This window comes from Thalassophryne amazonica, chromosome 9 (assembly GCF_902500255.1).
Source record: "Thalassophryne amazonica chromosome 9, fThaAma1.1, whole genome shotgun sequence".
NCBI lineage: Eukaryota > Metazoa > Chordata > Actinopteri > Batrachoidiformes > Batrachoididae > Thalassophryne > Thalassophryne amazonica.
The window spans coordinates 87,532,998-87,549,876 of record NC_047111.1 but is presented as its reverse complement, the minus strand read 5'-3'; the positions used below and the strand labels follow the sequence as shown (position 1 = coordinate 87,549,876).

The following is a 16,879-nucleotide window of genomic DNA, read 5'->3' as shown; positions in this document are numbered from 1 at the left end:
GAATTGTCCGGTTACCGTCCTGGAGAGTTTGATGTGGTTTGGAATATCAGTGTGGTTTGGTAACCTCACTGTGCAATTAAAAACCAAACTCAGTCATTTGATCCATACTGCTATACAAGTAAAAGTGATGGGATGGAAGGAGTACCAGGGCCTGCAATCTTTATATGATCCGTCTGTTCTCAGGCAAGCTCACAGGATACTGACTGACTTGTCACATATCCTTTATAACAAATATGAACTTTTGCCTTCTGGTAGGTGATACAGAGTTCCTCAATGTAAGTTGAACTGTTTTAAAAAGTCATTTGTGCCTACATTTATCAAACTTCTAAATGAGATTGCGTAAGGGTGCAGGAACTGTGATGGCTCCATGGTACTTATGGTTATGGGATGTGTGCAGTATGGGTGGATGGGGGGGGGGGGGGGTTGTCTGTTACACTGTTAGCTTGTTGAGTGTTATATCAACCTGGTCTCACGGCAAGTCATGCTTCAGCAGCACGTAATATACATTAATCTATTGGTTCGTACCTCATTTTCGTCACGGCACCACAAATTCATTCTCATTTATTCCGTAATGGCTGCACGAAATTAAAAGTGTAGTGGGGGGTCGGAGTGGTTATGGTTAGGGTGGGGGGAAGAGTAAGATTAGGTTATGGTTAAGGTTAGGGTTGGGGGTGGGAGTAGGGTTAGGAATAGTGAGTTAAAAAAAGCTCTGTCACGAAAATGTGACATTTTGTCACAGGAGCACAAAAAAAAAAAGAAGGTGCAACTGTGCTGGTTATATATATTCGGGCAGCATGGTGGATTAGTGGTTAGCACTGTGGCCTCAGAGCAAAAAGGTCATGGGTTCAAATCCCACCTGTGGCTGTTCTGTGTGGGTTTGCTCTGGTTTCCTGCCACATTTAAAGGCATGCAGGTTAGGTGAATTGGAAACTTTCTAATTGTCCAGGTCTCCCATGCAAAAGAGATCTTGATCTCAGTGGGACTAACCCGGTTAAATAAAGGATAAAATATATATTTATGCTGTGTGTTTATATTAGGTCTGTTTTTTTATTATTTTTATTGTGCACTGTATGAGTCCAAGACAAATTCTCCTTGGGACAATAAAGTGTATCGATCGCATCGTGCGGTAAACACGCAGCTCTGTGTTGTGCACTCAGTCCAGCTAACTCCTCTTAGCCGCAGTACACAGTGTCACCGACAGGTGGTGTGTGTGCTGCATGCATGGCAACGAAAATACAAACTGATCTGTTATGTTAGCTATCAAGGGAGCTTCTTAATGACAACCAGCAAATAAAACATTTTGACATCTGAGAAAATGTCAGCCCGTGCGGGAAAGTAACGGACACGCACACTATGAAAAGCCAGCGACGTTTGGGATATTTGCTTTGAGTCCGTCTTTTGATTTAAAACGAGGTAAGTTGTAAAATGGCGGATAGCTAACATCACTGATGTAGCTGCACTGGAAAGCTGGCCAGCCATTTGACATGAACGCCAACAACGAAGAGAAGCAGCTTTATCTAAATAAATTCACCTTAACGGAATTAGTAGTGAGAGCACATCGCTGCAGCTAAAACGAAGTCGCGGTCTCTGTCGGCAGTTTTAGCTAGCGGCAATGCTAGCTTTGACGGCGACTAACCCAGTGGTGACAAACGCATCAAACTAAATCATAATAAGACTTTTAATTCTTATATATTACAGCAATTTAAAAAAGCCGACTTAAAATAATTAGCTCACGTGTCGAGTAATTAACCTATCGCTGTTAAGTGGGAAGAGAGCTTCTCTGCTCGTAAGGGGAAAAAAAATCTAGTGTAGTTCGGAAGTTAACTGCGCCTGTCAGGCGGAGTTTAGCATTAGCATCTTTTACACAGCATTTGTTTTCTGGCTTTAAAGCGTTCGCAGCTACTTTCTATGAACACTTTACAGTGTTTGTCCGCGAAAGGCACATTGTGGCGGCAGTGTTAGAATAATGAGTGCCCCTCAGTCACAAATCATGTCTGTTCCCTCAGGCAGGCCAGCTAACAGTTAGCTCACAGCAGAACAGCCTTTTTTTTGGCTTTGGCTTGTGTGTTGGAGGCATTTGGTTACATCTACAGATTTGTGTTCTCGATTCACCACTCCAAAGTTTCCCCTTTTCTGCCTGGTGGGTGTCATCCCTTACATTGCCCAAGTTAAGTAACAGACTTGATTGCACTTCTGTTCTTTACTAATACTGCATGTAACAAGGGCAATACCCTAACTTGCATCACTGATGCCAACCTCAAACGTCTACAAGCTATAATCTGCAGTATCAAGTTTCATCAACATCTATGATGTCCTCCTGGCTTTATCATGTACATCAGCTTTCAGAGACTCTGCCTTCTTGTGACCATAATTAGAAGTGAAAAGCGCTCAGCCTCAAATGGAATTTGAGATTTCAGAGAGGAACAAATCCATCCAGTTTAGATCAGGTCTATATGCTGGCTGTCCTGCATTGTTGCCATCCACCACACTACAGAGCCACCTTCATTCATGAATAACAACTACCCAGCCAAACAATTGGTCCTTCCTCAAATCTTGAAAGTAGCCATCTATTTTCAGAAGCCATGCCACACTAGCTGGGGTACCCGGCGCTGCCCAGGTTAACCTGTTTTAGATTTAAACCAAATGGCAATCATTTTAATCAAAACAATTGCCCAACATTTGTTTTTGTAATGCTGATGTCTTATAAATATAATAGTTAATGGGCTAAAGTTTGTCCAGTAGAACTATAAGAGGTGGACTCCCCAAACTAAGTGAAAATACTTGGTTAAAAGACAAACACATTTGAAGTCCTTCATGCAGACTTTGTTTTGCAATCAAATTTTTAACAAAATTACACACAAAAGGTAGGTAACAGTAAATGTAAATATCAATGAATCAAAAATTGAGGTAGTGGTGTATTTCACTGTTTTTACATTGCAATTTTTCAAACATAAAATGAATGTATTCAGACAGGAAGGCAAACTGGGTTGTACAGGACAGTCAGGTGCTTAACAGTTGAGAACATAAAGTCGCCAAAGGAAGGGATTAAATAAACAGAGATGGCCAACACATATACAGGGGTGAAATTTGAATCTGCCTGGTCATACCCACAGCCGACTATTTGGGGGGCAATTTTCAGTTCAACTTTTAAAAAAATGGTACCAGTTTGCTCCCCGTGTCATGAGGATTCAGAATATATATTGTTTTTAGGGCTACCTATTATAGTTTGGGAGTTTATCTCGGACAGGCAGAAAGACAGACAGAAGTAGCAGCATGAAAAGCACACAGTTATCTTATTTTCATTATTTACATAATTTTTTTTTACATGGTGTACATTTTTAATTATTTTTCAGTTTATGGGTTCTTTAATAGATATCAACATATAGTACTTAGTTTTAGGTTTCCATTTTATAGCATATAGATTATGTATTTTGTCTTCCTATACTAAGCTAACAGGTTTTACTTTAGACAGATACCTAACATATTACATCGTAGCTTCTGTTTCTATAATAATATAACTGTATTTAAAGCTTAGCCTACTAGCTATAATTTATTTTTACTACTAGTCTACAAACTAAGTATATGTATATTACAATCTTCTCCTGTGTTAATATTTAGGTTTTAGAAGCTTACTCCTATAATATTACATAATAACCATATTTCTTGTATATGTTTATTACCCTTATTATATAAATATCACTTATATACATGAATTCTATTTTCTTATTATATGTCTTATGATATATTATTATGACATGTCCATTTTCTTGAGCTGCTTAGGTGGGTAGGGAGAGTTCCCATGGGATAAAAAAAGCTTTTAACCTACCATCCCTGGTTCTCAAGACCAGGCACCTAAGTGGCTCTACTTTACTCTATTCTACTCTTCCTTTTTTAGATATTTAGATATACCTTAGTATACACTAGTAGAGTTCTACCTTTAGAAATGGAATATATTCTAGGAGACATACCTTACTGAATTTTCACATGGTACAACACTGTATGGTCTTACATAAATGGCTATTTTGGGGTAATTTTTAGTTCAACTTTTAAAAAAAATGGTACCAGACCAATGGACGATTTTATGGGCATCACACAGATTAAGGAGTGTTACAGCCGGTTTAAAGACGGCGCACAATGGCGGAGGGCGTGCCGTGCTCCGAGCGGCGATCGACAGGCTGAAATGACCAGATCATTTCCAAACTGAATGCTGTGTTGATCAGGGACGTGGTCTGACTACCAGAGAAATGGCAGAAAAGGTGGACATCAGCACTTATCCGGTACATTCCACTGTTAAAGGAGATTTTGTCATGAAAACAGGAGCGGAGGAATTCGCCACGGAGCCGCTAATGGCGCGGAACGAAAGCACCTCCGTGTTTCTCCGTCTCAACGATGTCCTGTGAGGCTTCATCACGGAGGCGCTGTTGCTGCGCCATCAGCTTCGTGCCAATGAATTTTGCCGCCACTCTTTTCATGGCAAAATCTTCTTTCACAGTGGAATGTGCCGAAAAAGTGCTGATGTCCACCTCTTCCGCAATTTCTCAGATAATCACACGACGGTCCCACATCACCACAGCGTTCACTTTGGAAATGATCCGGTTGTTTCAGCATGTTGATGACGATCGGAGTGCTGCGCGCTCTCCACCGTTGTGCGGACGTCCTTAAACCGGTTGTACTGCTCCTTAATCTGTGTGATGCCCAGAGGATCGTCACCGAAAGCTGTCTGAATAATCCGAATGGTTTCCACCTGGCTGTCGCCCAGTTTGTGGCAAAATTTGATGCAGTCGCGCTGCTCCAGTCGTTCCGCCATTTCCTTGCAAAGAAAAAACGCTGAGAGACTCCACCCATCTTCAGACAAAGGCTGCTTACAAGCAAATGACACAACCGACAGGCGTGAAAAAAATCACGGATGTGCACTCATGCAAGCACACATGATTCAAATCCATCAGGTTTTTGAAAAAATAAAAAGGTCTGAAACTTTTCTAACAGACCTCGTATATACACACGCACACACAGGTGATGGTCATATAATTAGAATATCATGAAAAAGTTGATTTATTTCAGTAATTCCATTCAAAAAGTGAAACTTGTATACTATATCCATTCATTACACACAGACTGATAAATTTCAAATGTTTATTTCTTTTAATATTGATGATTATAACTGACAACTAATGAAAATCCCAAATTCAGTATCTCAGAAAATTGGAATTTTACTTAAGAGTGATACAAAAAAAGGATTTTTAGAAATGTTGGCCAACTGAAAAGTATGAAGATGAAAAGTATGAGCATGTACGAGGTCTGTCCAAAAAGTAATGGACCTTTTTATTTTTGTTCAAAAACTATATGGATTTGAATCATGTGCGCTTGCATCAGCCAAGCATGAACCTTCGTGCGCATGCGTGAGTTTTTTCACACCTGTCGGTTGCGTCATTCGCCTGTGGGCAGGCTTTGAGTGAGCACTGGTCCAGCCCCCTCGTCGGATTTCATTGTCAGGGAAATGGCTGAGCGACTGCCGCTTTGCTCCATGAAAAGTTTTTCAGAAACTGTGTGAGACAGCCAGGTGGAAACCATTCGCAAAATTCAGATGGCTTTCGGTGAAGATTGTATCGGCGTCACACAGATTAAGGACCATTACAACCGGATTAAAGACAGCCCACACCGGCGGAGGGCGCGCCACGCTCCGAGCGGCCATCGACAGGCTAAAATGACCAGATCATTTCCAAAGTGAAGGCTGTGTTGATCCGGCACGTCGTGTGACTACCAGAGAAATCGCAGAAAATGTGGACATCAGCACTTTTGCGGCACATTCCACTGTTACAGGAGATTTTGTAATGAAAGACGTGCAGAGGAATTCGCGCGTCGGGACGGAGCCGCTCATGGCGCACAACAAACACCTCCGTGTTGGAAGTCTCACAGGACATGTTGTGGCATGCCCAGCTGCTACGCAATTTCTCGGATACTCACTCGACTGAAAAGCAACCGAAAGCCATCTGAATCTTCCGAATGGTTTCCAACACGGGATCCTGTCCTGGGATCTCCTGATTACATAAGCTCTTCCCAAGAGACTCTTAACCTCCTTCTTAACTTCCTGTTCAACAATTTCACAACAGACAGATACACATCTGATGGCAGAGTTCAGGAAGTCATTGAAAGCCTGGATATTAGTCTTGATCCAGGACATTTGCAAATGCAGACACTGCTCACTCAGCCTCTCAAGTGCTGCTATCGGGGTGCCCATTTGTTCTGCAAAGATCGAAGTATCATCTGAAAAATAAGGTTGCGACTGAACTGGTATTGGGATCGGCTTCCAATACTGGCATAATAAAAGTACCAGAAAATACCGATCCAATCCGCGACTTTTTCCAATATGCAAGGAGCCACTGTGAATCCTCTCAACTGCTGCTGTTTCCTCTCTGCTTTGTTTGCTGCCGTGCATGAGGAGGGGAGATTTCTGAAGCCAATCTTTTTGAGAGAGCTCTCTTCCGCAGTGTTCTAGCTAGGGATGCACCGATCCACAATTTTTCACTTCCGATCCGATCCTGATACCTGAATTTGGATAGCTGCCGATACCGATACCTTTCCGATCTGATACCAGAGCTCTGTTTGCTTTAATATTATTATCGTTATTGTTGATTTTATATGAGGATTTTCAAAAAAAGGGACCTGAAAGTTCAGCTACAATTTGCCAGAAGGTGCATTTAAGATGAAAGATGTTTTGGTGAAAGAATTAAGTACTTTTTTTAATAGACTTTTATAGCCTTATTTTATAGACTTAAAGAGAAAAGACAGCACTCTCCCTCTGCTTGTTTCTCTCTCCCTCACTCTGTCTGTCTGACTGCCTGTCTCTATCCCTCTCTCTCTCTGCCTGTCTATCTCCCTCTGCCTGTCTCTCTCTCTCTGCCTGTCTCTCTTTCTCTCGCTTGCTCTCTCTCTCTCTCGCTTGTTTTCGCTCCTTCTGTCTCTCTCTCTTTTTCTTCCTCTCAAAAACAGCAGTTTTCGTGCTGCGCGAACATTGAACTTTTTGGAAACACGAAGCATTTCAACTGTAAAATAAATGTATCATCAACACTCACGTGCAGGATTTTGATTGACTTTTTCCCTTTCAGCAGACAGAATCTCTGTTCGGCTTCTCCTGCTTGGCTGCACGCTGAGCTGGCTTTTTACAGCCTCAGGACAGTGAAGTGGCTAACTTTTTAACACACATTTACAGCAACAATTCAGTTAACTTTTCGTAAAAGCCGTGGTTGATGAGAACAGACAATTTTAACCCGAGAGCCGAGCAGAAATTTACCACTAACTGCAGCTAGAACACTGCGGAAGACAGCTCTCTCAAACAGCCCAGGTTCAGAAACCCCCCCACCCCGCTTGGCAGTAAACAAGCAGAGAGCACACAACAGCAGTTTGAGAGGATTCACAGTGGCTCTTCTCTGGTATCAGAAAATGTCACGGGTTGGATCGGTATTTTCCGATACATGAATTACGCCGGTATCGGAACCCAATACCGATCCGGGATTGGATCGGTCCATCCCTAGTTCTAGCTAACGGTAGCAGCAAATTTCCGCCCTGCTCTCCGGTTCAGATTGTCTGTTTGTCGAGCACAGATTTTCTGAAAAATTAACTGAATTGTCGCTGAAAATGTGTTCTGAAAAGTTAGCCACTTCAGCGTCCCGAGGCTGTGAAACTTTATGAAAAGCCAGCTCAGATGGCAGCTGAGGAGGACAGTAGAACAGAGATTCTGTCCACTGAAAGGAAAAAAATCTCCATTAAAGTTCTGCGCGTGAGCGTGACTGATGATACATTTAGAAATTTATGGTTGATTTTACAGTTGAAAGGTTTCGTGTTTCCAAAAATTTCGAAGTTGGCACAGCACGAAAACTGTGTGTGTGTGTGTGTGTGTGTGTGTGTGTGTGTGTGTGTGTGTGTGAGTGTGTGAGAGAGTGAGAGAGAGAGAGAACCTAATTTATTTTTTACTCTTAACACTTGCTTTGACAATGTAAACATGTTTCCCATGTCAATAAAGCCCCACTGAAATTGAGAAGTAGAGACAGGCAGAGAGAGAGTGCTGTCTTTTCTCTTTAACTCTATAAAAATAAGGCTATAAAAAAATAGAGTACTTAATTCTTTCACCAAAGCATCAAATCTAGGCTTTCATCTTAGATAGACCTTCTGGCAAATTGTAGTTGAACTTTAAGGTCTCCTTTTTATGAAAATTCTCATATACGAGGTCTGTGAGAAAAGTAACGGACTTATTATTTTTTTCAAAAAACTATATGGATTTGAATCACGTGTGATTACATCAGACATGCTTGAACCCTCGTGGGCATGCGAGAGGTTTTTCACACCTGTCGGTTACGTCATTTGCCTGTGGGCAGTCTTTGAGTGAGGAGTGGCCCACCCTCTCATCGATTTTTTTCATTGTTTAGGAATGGCTCAGAGACTGCTGCTTTGTTTGATAAACTTTTTTCAAAAAACTAAGGCACAACTGAGTGGACACCATTTGATAAATTCAGCTGGTTTTCAGTGAAAATTTTAATGGCTGGATGAGAGATTTTGGTCTGTTAGCTGTCGCTTTAAGGATGGCCCATGGCGCCTGACGGCAATCTGCGCTCCGAGGCGGCGTTGTCTCGCTGTTTCAAGCTGAAAACTTCCACATTTCAGGCTCAGTGACCCAGTAAGTAGTCAGAGAACAGAGAAGTTCAGAAGAGGTCGGCATGAGGAGTTTATGCGGACATTCCACTGTTAAAGGAGATTTTGTAATGAAAGAACGTGCGGGCAGATTCGCATGTCGGGCCGGACCCGACCGCGGGGGGTCGCCACAGGAAAAACACCTCAGTTGGAAACCTTAACGGACAAGTTGGAACATGCCCAGCTGTTTAAACAATTTCTCAGATACTCACTTGTTGAAAAGCCATCCAAAAGCCGCCTGAATTTTACAATGGTTTTCAACACGGAGGTGTTTTTCCTGTCGCGGCGCAGACGGATTTGCGTCGTCGTCACGGAACCGACTCGGCGAATTTGCCCGCACTTTCTTTCATTACAAAATCTCCTTTAACAGTGGAATGTCCGGGTAAACTCCTAATGCTGACCTCTTCTGAAACTTCTTTGTTCTCTGGCGACGACATGAGTGAACAGAGCCTTAAATTAGGATGTTTTCAGCTCAAAACAGCCAGACGGACACCACCTCCGACCGCGCCGATCCGCTTTGTGGGCTGTCCTTAAAGCGAAAGAAACTCCACAATCTCTCATCAGCCGTTAAACTTTTCACCGAAAACAAGTTGAATTTCTCGAATAGTGTCCACTCGGATATCCCTCACAGGTCCTGAAAAAATTTTGATAAAGCAACGCGCGCCGTCTCCAGCAGCGTCTCAGACAAAGAGATTCCGACGGGCGGGGTGAAGCACTCCTCAGTCAAAGCCTGCCCACAGGCGAATGACGTCACCGACACGCGTGAAAAAAACTCACGCATGCGCACGAGGGTTCAAGCTTGTCTGACGTAAAAACATATGAATCAAATCCATTTATTTTTTGAAAAAAATAAAAAGGGCCGCTTTTTTTATCACAGACCTCGTAAAATCAACAATAATGATAATAATAATATTAAGTAAACAGCTCTGGTATCGGTTTGGAAATGTATTGGTATTGGCAGATATACAAATTCAGGTATCGGGATCAGATTGGAAGTGAAAATTGTGGATCGTGCATCCCTAAAATACAGTCCATTTGCCATTTTAGTTTATCTGAGATATAGAATTTTATTTTCTTTACATTTTACTTCAGCTTTTTATGTCGTTGAACAGAAGATTGAATAAAAATAAAATATAAATACAGCTAAACAAGATTTTTAAATGGTTGAACCTGAATTACCCTCCACCGCCCCCTCTCCCCCCATAGCTAAACTGAGATGTGATCGAAATCAGTGGTGGACACAGCTAACCAAAAAGTTGGATAAAACTGAAAAGTTAACTTTTATAAAGCTAAACTGATAAACCCCTAAAAACTTTAATGGAAGTTACAGCTAAAACCGATAATTTTTAGTATTGACTCCACTGCACTGGCAGCTACTGATACCTCTGAGTAAATTCAAAGGCAATCACAAACAACAAGCCAGCACTGCCACAGCCACACTTCTGTCTAAGATCAGCCTTCTCTCAGCAAGAGACTGAACGACCAGAGAGAAAAGGAAGGGAAAGAAAAAAAAAATCATTTATTTTCACAGCCATACAGTCTTCAGAAGTGTCGCAGGAGACATGCACAGCAAGGCAGTTTTGACTTATGGTTAAAATTTTAAACAAACTACAACCCCAATTCTAATGAAGTTGGGACGTTATGTGAAATGTAAATAAAAACAGAATACAATGATTTGCAAATACTCTTCAACCTATATCAATTTAATACACCACAAAGACAAGACAAGATATTTAATATTCAAACTGAAATGGATACCCTGCAACACGTTTCAAAAAAGTTGGGACAGTGGCAACAACAGACTGGGAAAGTTGATGAATGCTCAAAGAACACCTGTTTGGAACATTCCACAGGTGAACAGGTTAAATGGAAACAGGTGAGTGTCATGATTGGGTATAAAAGGAGCATCCCCAAAAGGCTCAGCTGTTCACAACCAAAGATGGGGTGAGGATCATCACTTTGTGAACAACTGTGAAAAAATAGTCCAACAATTTAAGAATAATGTTTCTCAATGTTCAATTGCAAGGAATTTAGGGATTCCATCATCTGCAGTCCATAATATAATGATAAGATTCAGAGAATCTGGAGAACTTTCTACATATAAGCAGCAAGGCCGAAAACCAACATTGAATGTCCGTGACTTCGATCCCTCAGGCCGCACTGCATTAAAAACCGACATAAATGCGTAAAGGATCTTATTGCGTGGGGTCAGGAACACTTCAGAAAACCATTGTCAGTTAACACAGTTCGTCACTACATCTACAAGTGCAAGTTAAAACTCTATCATGCAAAGCAAAAGCCATACATCAACAACATCCAGAAACACTGCCGCCTTCTCTGGGCCTGAGCTCACTTGAAATGGACAGACGCAAAGTGGAAAAGTGTGCTGTGGTCTGATGAGTCCACATTTCAAATTGTTTTTGTAAATCATGGACAAAAGAGGAAAAAGACCATCCAGATTGTTACCAGCGCAAAGTTCAAAAGCCAGCATCTGTGATGGTATGGAGGTGTGTTAGTGCCCATGGCATGGGCAGCTTAAACACATGTGATGGCACCATCAATGCTGAAAGGTACATCCAGATTTTGGAGCAACACATGCTGCCATCCAAGCAACGTCTTTTTCAGGGACATCCCTGCTTATTTCAGCAAGACAATACCAAGCCACATTCTGCACATGTTACAACAGTGTGGCTTCATAGTAAAAGAGTGTGGGTACTAGACTGGCCTATCTGCAGTCCAGACCTGTCGCCCATTGAAAATGTGCGGCGCATTATGAAGCGCAAAATACGACAACGGAGAACCCGGACTATTGAACAACTAAAGTCGTACATCGAGCAAGAATGGGAAAGAATTCCACCTCCAAAGCTTCAACAATTAGTGTCCTCAGTTCCCAAATGCTTATTGAGTGGTGTTAGAAGGAAAGGTGATGTAACACAGTGGTAAACACACCACTGTCCCAGCTTTTTTTGAAATGTGTTGCAGGCATCCATTTCAAAATGAGCAAATATTTGCACAAAAACAATAAAGTTTATCAGTTTGAACATTAAATATCTTGTCTTTGTGGTGTATTCAACTGAATATAGGTTGAAGAGGATTTGCAAATCGTTGTATTCTGCTTTTATTTACATTTTACACAATGTCTCAACTTCATTGGAATTGGTGGTTGTAATTCTAACAGGTTTATCAAAATTGGCGTCACATTCTGTCATTTTTACAAAGTGAAAATATCAGCTATCTGTTTTAGTTACATGCTTATTTAGGGTCTGCTTTTTTCTCTGCCCCTGACCAAGGCAGCGTTTACATCTGGAGTTGGTCCCTGGTTGCTGGGACTGTGGCTGCCCACTGCTCCTAGTGGTTGGATTGTGTCCTAACTGTAATTAGGATGGGTTAATGCAGAGGACAAGTTTTGTTGTATGTATATATGTGCAATGACAATAAATATTCTATTCAATTTATTCCATTCTATAGTGCCTCACTAGGGAGGTGTTCCAGCCACGTCTATCTGGGAGGAGACCCTGGGGAAGACCCAGGGACTAGATGGAGAGATTTATATCTCCACGCTGGCTTTGGGAATGCCTCGGGATCCCCCAGTCAGAGGTGGTCCAATGTTGCATGGAAAAGGTAACTCTGGGGGTCCCTGCTGGAAGCTGTTGCCCCTGCGACCCGAACCCGGAAAAGCGGTTGAAGATGAGTGGAGTGAATGAGTGTTCTTCCATATGAACCGGAAGTGCCATAACGTTTGTTCTGCAAACACTTCACAACAGCATTTTGTTTCTGCAGTTGCAGTTAAATAAAGATAAGTTATGGTTACCCATGATGTCCAGTAGTCCCCAGTGAGAACAACAGCGGGGCGCACGTTGTAAGGTTGCGGCTTTGCAGTCCTCTCCTTTATAGTGTGTCGTGAGGGAATCTCATACGTACAAGGAACTAACTGCCTGCAGCCAGACAGTTTTTTTTTTCTTTTAATTGTTCACATGAGCGCTTGTGAGCGAACAGTCCGTGAGTGGACTGGAGATGTCCGGACTTTTTACTGGATGAGGGCATGTCCTGTCTCTGGCAATCAGTTTGTGAGCAGGACTTATGGATTTATTTAAACACTTTTGTGAGTCTTCTCACAAAAGTGTTTGCTCCTGCTCCTTGTGAAAGGACAGGAGCAAAGGAGGAGCAGCTTCTGCATCAGCATTTTTTTCTGTGCTCCTTTTTTGAGCGTGTAGTTTTACTGCATTGTGTACACAGTATAAAAACAATCCTGCATGATTTATACTGCGGGGAACAATGGAACACAGCAAGAATCATAAATTGGTGTCAGGTAACGTTGTCTTGTGAGGGTGTGGCTTCCAGTCCACATTGAGTACCGTCCTGTTTGCCCTGACTTGCGCTGAAACACTTAATTCTTGTGTCGAGCCACAGGACTCAAACAAAAATTAAACGTTTTAATTTTCGGCGTCCGATTTGCTTCATCCTTTGTGCCCCTCGTGCTGTTGTGGTGCCGAGCTGCATTGTCTCGGCACTGAGTTGCTTCCACGTGGCGTGGTCACAACGACACATGATGCAACTGGGAGCAGCCCCGGTGTGAAAGGGGCTGAAGCAACTCGAAGCAGGTCTGGTGTGGTTATGACAGAGTTTGAGGAAGAGCAGTAGCAGCGGCAGCAAGCGGCAGACTTTTTTTTCACGTGCTGCACGTGAACGAATCGTTCAAAACCACCGCTGCCCAGCATTTTTCCTCTCAAAACGCCAGATCCCTCGCCAAGAAAGATGGATGAGCTGAAGCTCCAGCTGGACGCAAACAGACTCATTTGGGACTGCTGCATTCTGCTGATCACGGAGACCTGGCTCCACCCATCTGTCCCGGACTCGGCCATTGAGCTGGCAGGCCGCACAATACACCGACACGACAGGAACTGCGACTCCGTAAGAGAAGGGAGGAGGGCTGTGCATCTATGTTAACAACAGTTGGTTGCACAAACGCTACAATTATTGACCAGGCACTGCTCTGCTGACCTGGAGTCATCAACGGTTAGATGCAGGCCTGTTCACCTTCCCCTGGAATTTACGTTGTTTTGGTAACCTGCTGTGTATATTCCACCGGATGCTAACGCTAGCACGGCTCTAGCCACTTGGTCAATGCCTCTCAGCCGGCAACAGAACAACTACCCAGAAGCAGTGCATGTTATCGCGGGGGATTTTAACCATGCTGAACTGAAAGTAGTGCTCCCAAAATTCCATCAGCACATTAAATGTGCTACCAGGGGAAACTAAGACCTCTGGATAAAGCCTACTCCAACATTAAGCATGGTTATAGGGCCACCCAGCTGCCCCACCTGGGCTCCTCTGACCACATGTCTTTGCTCCTGATCCCGGCATATACACCACTGAGGAAGCGGTCACCCCCCCAAACCCGAACTGTTGACAAACTTGGCCCAATGGTGGCTTCTCTGCAGCTGCAGGACTGTTTTGAAAGCACGGACTGGGGTGTTTTCTGCCACCGGGACCTGGAGGTGTTCACCTCGGCGGTACTTGGCTACATCCAACACTGTGTCAACACTGTCCGGTGGACAAGCACATCCGGGGTGTTTCCTAACCAGAACCCTGGATGAACAAGGACGTCAAGGAACTGCTGAGGGACAGAAACAGCGCCCTTCAGGGCTGGGGACAGGGGGGTGTTACAGCTGTGCTCGTGCTGCGCTGAGGAGGGGCATCAGAGAGGCCAAGGCGGACTATAGGCGGAGGATCGAGGAGGACTTCAGCAGCAACAACAGCCGACAGGTGTGGCAAGGAGTCCAGCTACCTCACCAACTTCAAGTCCAGCAACACCACTACATAAACCTCTGGGGACAGCCCCTCACTGGAAGAGGAGCTTAACCACTTGTTGCCTGCTTCGAGGTTGAACCATCAGTGGGGCCTACACTGCAGTCTGCTTCCCTCGACAATCAGACCTTCACGGTGCCAGACACAGGAACGTGAGGAGAGTCCTGAGGGCAGTGAACCCCTGAAAAGCTGACTGGACCTGACGGTGTGACTGGAAGGGTGCTGAGTGACTGGTGCAGACACACTGGTGGGGATTTCACCATCATCTTCAACCAGTCCCTCTCCCAGTGCTCCATCCCACCCTGTTTGAAGTCCTCCACCATTGTCCCTCTGTCTAAACAGAACAACATCACCAGCCTCAATGACTACTGGCCAGTAGCACTCACCCCTATCATCATGAAGTGCTTCGAGAAACTGGTATGGAGTCATATCATTTCACGTCTGCCCCCCACACTCGACCCCCACCAGTTTGCCTACAGAGCCAACCGGCGGCAGCAGCGGATGCCATCGCCACTGCTCTGCACATCACGCTGACCCACGTGGAGCAGCGGGGGAGCTACGCCAGGCTGCTCTTCCTGGACTTTAGCTCGGCCTTTAACACCATCATCCCGAGCAGGCTGGTGAGCAAACTGAGGGACTTGGGTCTCCCCGACAGCACCTGTTTTTGGATTATGGACTTTCTGACGGACCACTCCCAGAGGGTGAGAGTAGGGCACCACCTGTCCTCATCACTGAGGACCAGCACCGGCTCTCCTCAGGGCTGTGTGATGAGCCCCCTGCTCTACACCCTCTACACCTATGACTGCACCCCCACCCACCCTAGCAACACCATCATTAAGTTTGCGGACGACACCACGGTGGTGGGGCTCATCTCAGAAGGAGATGAGACTGCCTACAGGGTGGAGGTGGAGCGTCTGTCTGTCTGGTGTACGGATAATAATCTCACCCTGAACACCTCCAAGTCAAAGGAGCTTATCGTTGACTTTAGGAAGTGTAAACCAGACATTCAGCCCATCACCATCAATGGGGATAAGGTGGAGATGGTGCAAGACTTCAGGTTCCTGGGCACCTACATCAGCGAAGATCTGACGTGGACTATTAACTCCACAGCGATCCTGAAGAAGGCGCAGCAGAGACTCTACTTCCTGAGGACACTCAGGAAGAATAATTTGAGACCTGAGCTCCTGCTGTCCTTCTACCGTTGCTCTGTGGAGTCTGTGCTGAGCTGCGGCATCTCGCTGTGGTTCGCTGCAGTAGAGAGGAAGCAGCTTCAGCGGGTCATTAACACCGCCCAGAGACTGATTGGCTGCACTCTCCCATCTTTGGAGGAGATTGGAGGAGACACCCGCTGCCTCAGGAGAGCCCGCAGCATCGTCAGGGACTCCTCACACCCCGGTCACCACCTATTTGAACTCATACCTTCTGGGATGCGCTTTAGAACAATAAGGAGTAAAACAAACAGACTGAAAAACAGCTTCTTTCCAAGTGCTGTTGTTGCCCTGAACGCCTCAGCCCCACTGTAACAGCCTTTTTCTAACTTTATATTTTTATATGGCTTTTTATAACTTTTATATGCACTTTGCATTATTTTTTTTTTTGCACTGCTTTTTCTTTTTAGAGCTGTTTTTTGAATTTCGTTGAGCCCCTGAGGAACAATGACAAATAAAGAATTCTGATTCTGATTCACAGCAACTTGCTCCATGTGTGAGAGTCATAAAATGCAGGGAAGATGAAGACAACACACTGGAAATTGTTTTTTTCCTTATTTATTCCTTTATTGGTTCATTCTACTGGTGCTTATAGTTGATAAAACTTGGATAAAGTTACTTGCACCAGTGCTAGTCCAGTATAAAATTACGTGTAGCACATGCACATAGTATTTCGAGCCCTGTAAGCAGTAAAAAGTAAGTGCCTTTCAGGGTTCTTGCCAGCGCAGTTGAGCATAGGGGACCCCTATGCTGTGGTTTGGGCCAGTTAGCAACACAAAGTGGCCCTCAAAATGTAGGAAATAGTGTTTCAAAGGGTTATAATTTTTTTTAATTTGGGGGGGGGGATGCCCCCAGACTCTGCTACAATACTTGCGCCTGCAATGCTCATCGCACAGCTATGCCCCTCTATGTTCCCCCCATGCTTTGGAAAAAATCTTGGTGAGAACCCTGCCTTCAGCTTCTCTCTTGTTTTTTTACTAGGGGTCGCCACATCAAATCTGAAGTGGATTTGCATGTTGAATTGGTACAAGTTTTATGCTGGATGCCCTTCCTGACGCAACTCGACATTACATGGAGAAAGGGCAGAAGTGAGGCTTGAAGTGGGAACCTTCTGCAGTAGAAACTAGTGCACTAACTGCTTGGCCACCATATCTATCATGATGTGTGTTGATTATAGG

General features: G+C 44.0%; 1 protein-coding gene across 2 annotated transcripts in view; it reads left to right on the top strand.

Moving 5' to 3' along the window:
- The first annotated feature begins 1,202 nt into the window (after nt 1-1,202).
- The window catches only part of LOC117517599 (cohesin subunit SA-2-like), an 84,173-nt gene continuing 68,496 nt past the window's right edge, over nt 1,203-16,879 (top strand). For both annotated transcript variants that reach the window (XM_034178687.1, XM_034178686.1), the window contains exon 1: nt 1,203-1,413. The gene's annotated coding sequence lies outside the window, so the exon portion shown is untranslated. The remainder of the gene's footprint in view (nt 1,414-16,879) is intronic.